We start from the raw sequence: 5,892 nt of genomic DNA on the forward strand, positions 1-5,892 counted from the left end.
TGTGGAGCTGACTAGCCTACTAGCTTTTTGTAATGATGATGGGAATGTCACATGATATGATTGCAACGATGATGGCAATGGTAATAATGATTTGTTGCCGATACTAATGCCAATAAATAAATGTCTAAAGGTGATGATTGATAATTGATGATTATGGATAACAATAAAAATGTAATATGATGCAATAGACAATGCTAGCTAATGATGGATGACAGTAATAATTATGATGTCTGTTGATAGATAATACATACAACATACATAAATAAATACAAATGAAAAAAATACCTCATGATTGATGACCGTAATAATTATGATGTTTGATGAACTGATAAAGTGTAATTATTAGTGCTGTCAAGCGATAAAAATAGTTAATAGCGATTAATCGCATTAACGTCATAGTTAACTCGCGAGTAATCGCGATTAATTGCAAAAAAAATTCTATGCTAAATATCCCTTGACAGAGATCGGACAAAGTCACTGTTTGGCAAGTCCCAAGTAAGTCCCAAGTCTTAGCAGTCAAGTCTGAGTCGAGTCCCAAGTCAAGACAGGCAAAGGCAAGTCGAGTCCAAGTCACACCAAAGCCAAGTCGAGTCCAAGTCCAAGTCCCAAACTTTTCAAGTCCTTAACAAGTCACCATGTACTTTTTACTTAAAGGTTGGGTACGGAATTTGCTTTTTTGGCCATTTTTGCAAAATTACTTGAAATCCTTATCATAACCCGCTTACAGCCACTGAGTTAGAAGTACTGACATGAAAATTAAACAAGTCAATCATCTGTGGAACGGGCAGGGCTCGAAAAACTCCAGCCAATCATTTGGATTGCCACCTCGTTGCATTGGACAGTAAGTACGTCAATCAAACGGTCGTACTGCACTCCCCCTCCCCCGCGCCCCACGCGCGACCCCTTCGTGCAGTACTCGTGACCCAGAGCAAGCTCCTGTTTGTTGTTATCCTGCGGTAGCTACTGGAACTAGTTAATCCATATTTGGACCTAGCAGTAGAAGACAATTTCCATGGCAGACAAGACGCCACCATCCCCACCACCACCACCACCACCACCAGCAAAACTCTTTTTCAGAGAGTAATTGATAATAAAAACGCTGAAAGAGAAAAACTGAAATCAAGAATAATCCTAGGCGCTGCTTTCGAACGTTGGCGGCAACTGAAGGACGAGAAGGGTCTAAAAACCGATGCTTGTGTGGCGGTTGACATAGTTTCAAAGTTTATACCGTTTATACTCGGTAATACCGGTGTTGAGACGAGTGTATTACTCGTTGTGAAAATGTCCACACCGCAGCAACCCTAGTGAAAACCAGGACTTCCAATACAATTATATGAAACAAACATACATTTTCTAAAAATAGTAATGATTTATGTGACCGTTTAATGTTTATAACATCTGGTGCAACCATAGCCGCGAGAACGTATTCTCAGCAGGGGGTGCTGGAAAAAAAAAACTCAGCCTGCACTAGACTCGCAACTCGTTACATTGATAAAAAAGATATATAGCAGCGCAGCTCAATTACACCAGTGCATGCGCGCACAGTTGAAAATCGATCGTTGTGTTCACTTTCTTCACACCATGGTTCACATCCAGCTGCTCACAGAACAAGTTTAGCGCACCACCACTACCATCACACTTTTTCATATAACCTTTTTTCAGCACTAGGTCATATGAGCATTAAATAAATGCTGCGTCTCAAAATGCCTTGGACAGCAGCGAGGATGACTCGCTTTGCCACGGGCCGAAACAGTTCCGAGCGACCACAGCCAGAGCGAACACAGCGGGGCAGAGGAGTGTCAGGAATAGTCTTTGGTGTACACATCAGTACGGCCTATTTGCACTACTGTTTAGTGGCAATGCAGTGTTTTATTCTATGCCTTTTTATTTTTGTAATTATTTCAATGAATACAATTTATTTATTCATAAAAACAAGATCTGGTCTTCAAATCTTTTTTCCAAATATAGGTCGTCTTACAATGGGGTTTGTGTTTATATTCGGACCAATACGGTACAGCGGGCGCTCACATGACGTTAAGCATTTCCTGGTGCATAATGTGACGCTTCAGAACCTAAAATCCCGTTTCTCCCCGTTGACACGACAACACATAACCGGCGTTTTCAGAAATCTCCACTTTGGCCGGAGTTTTTAGAAATGATCGTTTTCTGTGATAAGACAGGGCCTCGGACAGGGGGTGTTGCAGCACCCCCAGCACCCCTACTTCCCGCGGTACTGGGTGCAACTTACAGCTGAATGTAGTGCCATGTTGTTAAACGAAAACCTACGCTAGCCTGGCTCGCTCTCGCGCATCTCTGTTCGCGCTCGTGCATGATTGCGCGTCCAGGTACTTGGAATGGGTGGAGTCAGAGTCAGCGTTGAAGGAGAGGGGGTAGGACCATTTGAGTTGTGTGTTTTCAAAATCTGCTGGCGTTTTCGCAAATCGCATACCCAATCTTTAATGTCATTATTAGGCTATTGATCATAATTTCAACATATCACTCATAATGTACAGTGTAATTTCTTATCAATACAGGTATAATATGTTCAATGTTTCTGTCTTCAAATTTTTTATGATATGCGCATGCGCCGAAATCCTATGTTGTCTCTGAGGAGAAGTGAGAGTGGACGCTGGGTTTGAATTGCTACGGAAGGCACCACTGTGACCCTAAAGTTGGTAAAGCCACGCCTGACTAGTGCGGCATATGAGCTATGTATGGATGTCTGATAGGACTGCTTGAGTATATGCCAGTTACAGTATGCCACAATTTTCCTTTCAACACATTGTTTTATTTAAATATAAAATCTCAATGTTTAATCTGCATTGAAAAACTCTTAATACATTTTAAAGGCTTCAGCAAAACTAGAAGACCTGTTCAAACAACAGTCAGCAGGGTTGGTAAAAAAAATAAATGAATATGAACAAAGAATGAACAAAGTTACATTTGATTTGGTTTCAACATAGTCAAATAAAGATTTGAGAATTGGTGAACTGAACAAGAAACATGAATGCTTGAGTAAGAGAGGTAGAACGGTCATTTGCCACTGTAGTGTACTGTGCATGTGACAAGAAGGAGATGTTGGATTAGCTCAAGATAAATTACATTTGCAAAAGATCAGTTTGGACAACAGTAGCCGCGTTTACATGGCACATCTGATCCGCATAGATTTCTATGCGGCATAGATCTGTTCCTAAAATGTGATCCGAATGTACTGTGTATGTATGCTCGGAGTTCAAGTTTTTTTTTTTTTACTGTATGTCTAGCTGGTCTGAACTTTGAACTTTGGGGTCTTATGTGGGATCATTGGAAAGGAAAAACAATGGGTATGTATTGAAACCATTGATGACAGTTATTAAGAATGTATTTACATAACTGAAACTTAAGTTATTATGTATTATGGCTCCATTTAGTATTGGAGTGGTAATTGTTTTGCTTGAGCACTAACAATTAGAGGCCAGGATGTAGGAGCCATGTTTGTGGTTTCATGGTTTCTGATTTCTGATTTAGTTTTCATTTAAGTTATGACCACAGTTTGCAAGCCAGGAAAAGAAAAAGTTTTTTTTGACACCTACCTGCTTACGTCATTTATCAGGTGGCACGTAACCCCTCCCCCTTGACTTGCCGGCGTACCGGCTAATTGAATAAATAGTGGGTTTAGTTTGAGGGTAGCGTGATAGCGAGGCGGAAAAGTTTCCGACCACATACTCCCGTATTCTCGTAAAGGTATATCACTCATTATCATTTCTCATCCTTTGGACTGTAACAGAAAGTAAACCGGAATTGTTCTGATTAAAACACCATTCACATGAACTTTCTGCGAGTGCTTTTTCTGGAACAAGTGCGTCGGGACCCTCGCCATTCACCTCGCGTGGCAATATCCAGAGCAAAGAATTGCCACTTCATTGTGGCAGTAACAAAAGTGTCCGTTATGTCTCTCGCGCACACCTGACACATCTCTGGACCGGCGGCGACATAATGGACTGATTTTAATGAAAGCACAGCAGGAGAGAGCTTTTCTCTGCCTGCTCCTTCAATTAAGAAGGAGGAGGACAGCGCAGCAACGTCAATTTCTCGTCATATTTTTATATTTACCCCCAGCTCCGCCGCAAACAAGAGGAATTTGGATGCGAGTCCGCAGCCAAGACTGGTGGGAGAGAGTGGTCTTACGGGAATTTAGTGACCAGGAATCCTCGAAGGTCCAATTGCGAACTACTGCAGCTGCCATCTCTCCAAGTTAAGAAGTATTTAAGTTAAACCCCAATCATATCTAGCAGATAGAACCAAGTAACCTGTTTTTCAGCACAGCTTTTTGCAGTGTGATGGCTGAGAGCTCCACCGGATATGTATCAAACTTCCAAGCCTACACCGGACGTGAGAGAGGGAGTAGTGAAAAGGGCCTCGCACACCGCATAGTGATGGATCTGGCTGGACCATACTTCGGGTCCCATCTCTCCATTTTTATGGATAACTTTTATTCTGGGGTGAATGCTCATGGTCTGAATGCGTGTGGCACTGTTCGATCAAACAGAAAGGGAATCCCCCCAAAACCGCCTGCAATGGATAAGCATCGGTACTGAGTGTCTCAGAAGGATGAGCTGACCTTCTGTGCTTGACAGGATACAAAGGTTGTTTTGGTACGGTCAAACTACCATGAGCCCATGGTAGAAGGACAGGAGAAGACGGGGTGAAGACATCCAGAGAGAGGTCAGAGTGCCAGCGTGCGTCTCTGATTATCAGAAGCACATGAAGGGGGTCGATCTACTGGAGCAGATGGTAAGCTATTATCAGTTCCAGCACCGGTCCAAGAAATGGTGGCGGAGGCTTTTTTTTTTTTTTCTGTCAGCCAGCTGCTACAATTCTTACATTGCTGCAAGGAGTGCTGGAGCCTACAAGGGTGGCTACAAAGAGTGGCAGGCGGACCTTGCACATAAACTTGTCACCCCTGTGACAGCGAAGAGTGCTCCTCAGTGCGCTGCAGCACCTGTGACAGCCTCAGCCGAGCACGACTTCGAGAAGAGAAAGATCTGCGGGGAATGTTCACTGTCGAAGAGTGGCACTGAGGCCCGTCCTGGTGCAACAGTGTATGGCTGCAGACAGTGCAATGTGCCACTGCACATTGAGTGCTTTGGAAAGCATTACCGCAGCACTCGATAGTAAATTATGAGTTGTGTTTAGACTTCAGACTGTACTGTTCTGTTAATCTGTACACTCACCAACAAGTTATGATTGTATGGTTTCTGAAATTATTAGGTAAAGAAGAAGTAAACCCCTGTTTTGTTTTGGTTTTGTTCTATATCTGTGTTTCAGTGTCTATCACTTGTCACTTTGGTACCTCAAAAGTATGAAATAAAAGCAGATCTGTATTGATTTTCAAAATGTTCTTGATGTTTATTGATTTCGGCCATACCACCTTGAACACGCCCGATCTCGTCTGATCTCGGAAGCTAAGCAGGGTCGGGCCTGGTTAGTACCTGGATGGGAGACCGCCTGGGAATACCAGGTGCTGTAAGTGGTGTCGGGTGGTGGCCTATAGGTGGCACTCTTCCCTCTGGCCCCCTTACTCATCAATCCCGATGCCCCAGTGCAGTGACGGGGACACTGTGCTGTGGAAGGTGCCGTCCTTCGGAGGAGACGTAAAACCGAGGTCCTGACTCACTTTGGTCATAAAAGATCCCATGGCACTGATCGTAAAGAGTAGGGGTTTCCCCGGTGTCCTGGCCCAACCAGGCTCATTTCAATCTGGCCCCCTAATCATCCTCCTGTATAATTGGCTGACTCATTAATTCCCTCACTCTCCACCTCAAGCTGGTGTGTGGTGAGCGTTCTGGCGCAGATTGGCTGCCGTGCTTCGCCCGTGTTGGTGCTACACACTGGTGGTGGTTAGTGAGGTTC

General features: G+C 43.7%; 1 non-coding gene across 1 annotated transcript; it reads left to right on the forward strand.

Annotated features, from left to right (window-relative positions):
* Positions 1-5,393: 5,393 nt before the first annotated feature.
* Positions 5,394-5,512, forward strand: LOC132448096 (5S ribosomal RNA). Its single transcript, XR_009523300.1, has one exon. It is a non-coding gene; the product is annotated as a 5S ribosomal RNA (ribosomal RNA).
* Positions 5,513-5,892: the final 380 nt, after the last annotated feature.

The sequence above is a fragment of the Gadus macrocephalus genome, chromosome 19 (assembly GCF_031168955.1).
Source record: "Gadus macrocephalus chromosome 19, ASM3116895v1".
NCBI lineage: Eukaryota > Metazoa > Chordata > Actinopteri > Gadiformes > Gadidae > Gadus > Gadus macrocephalus.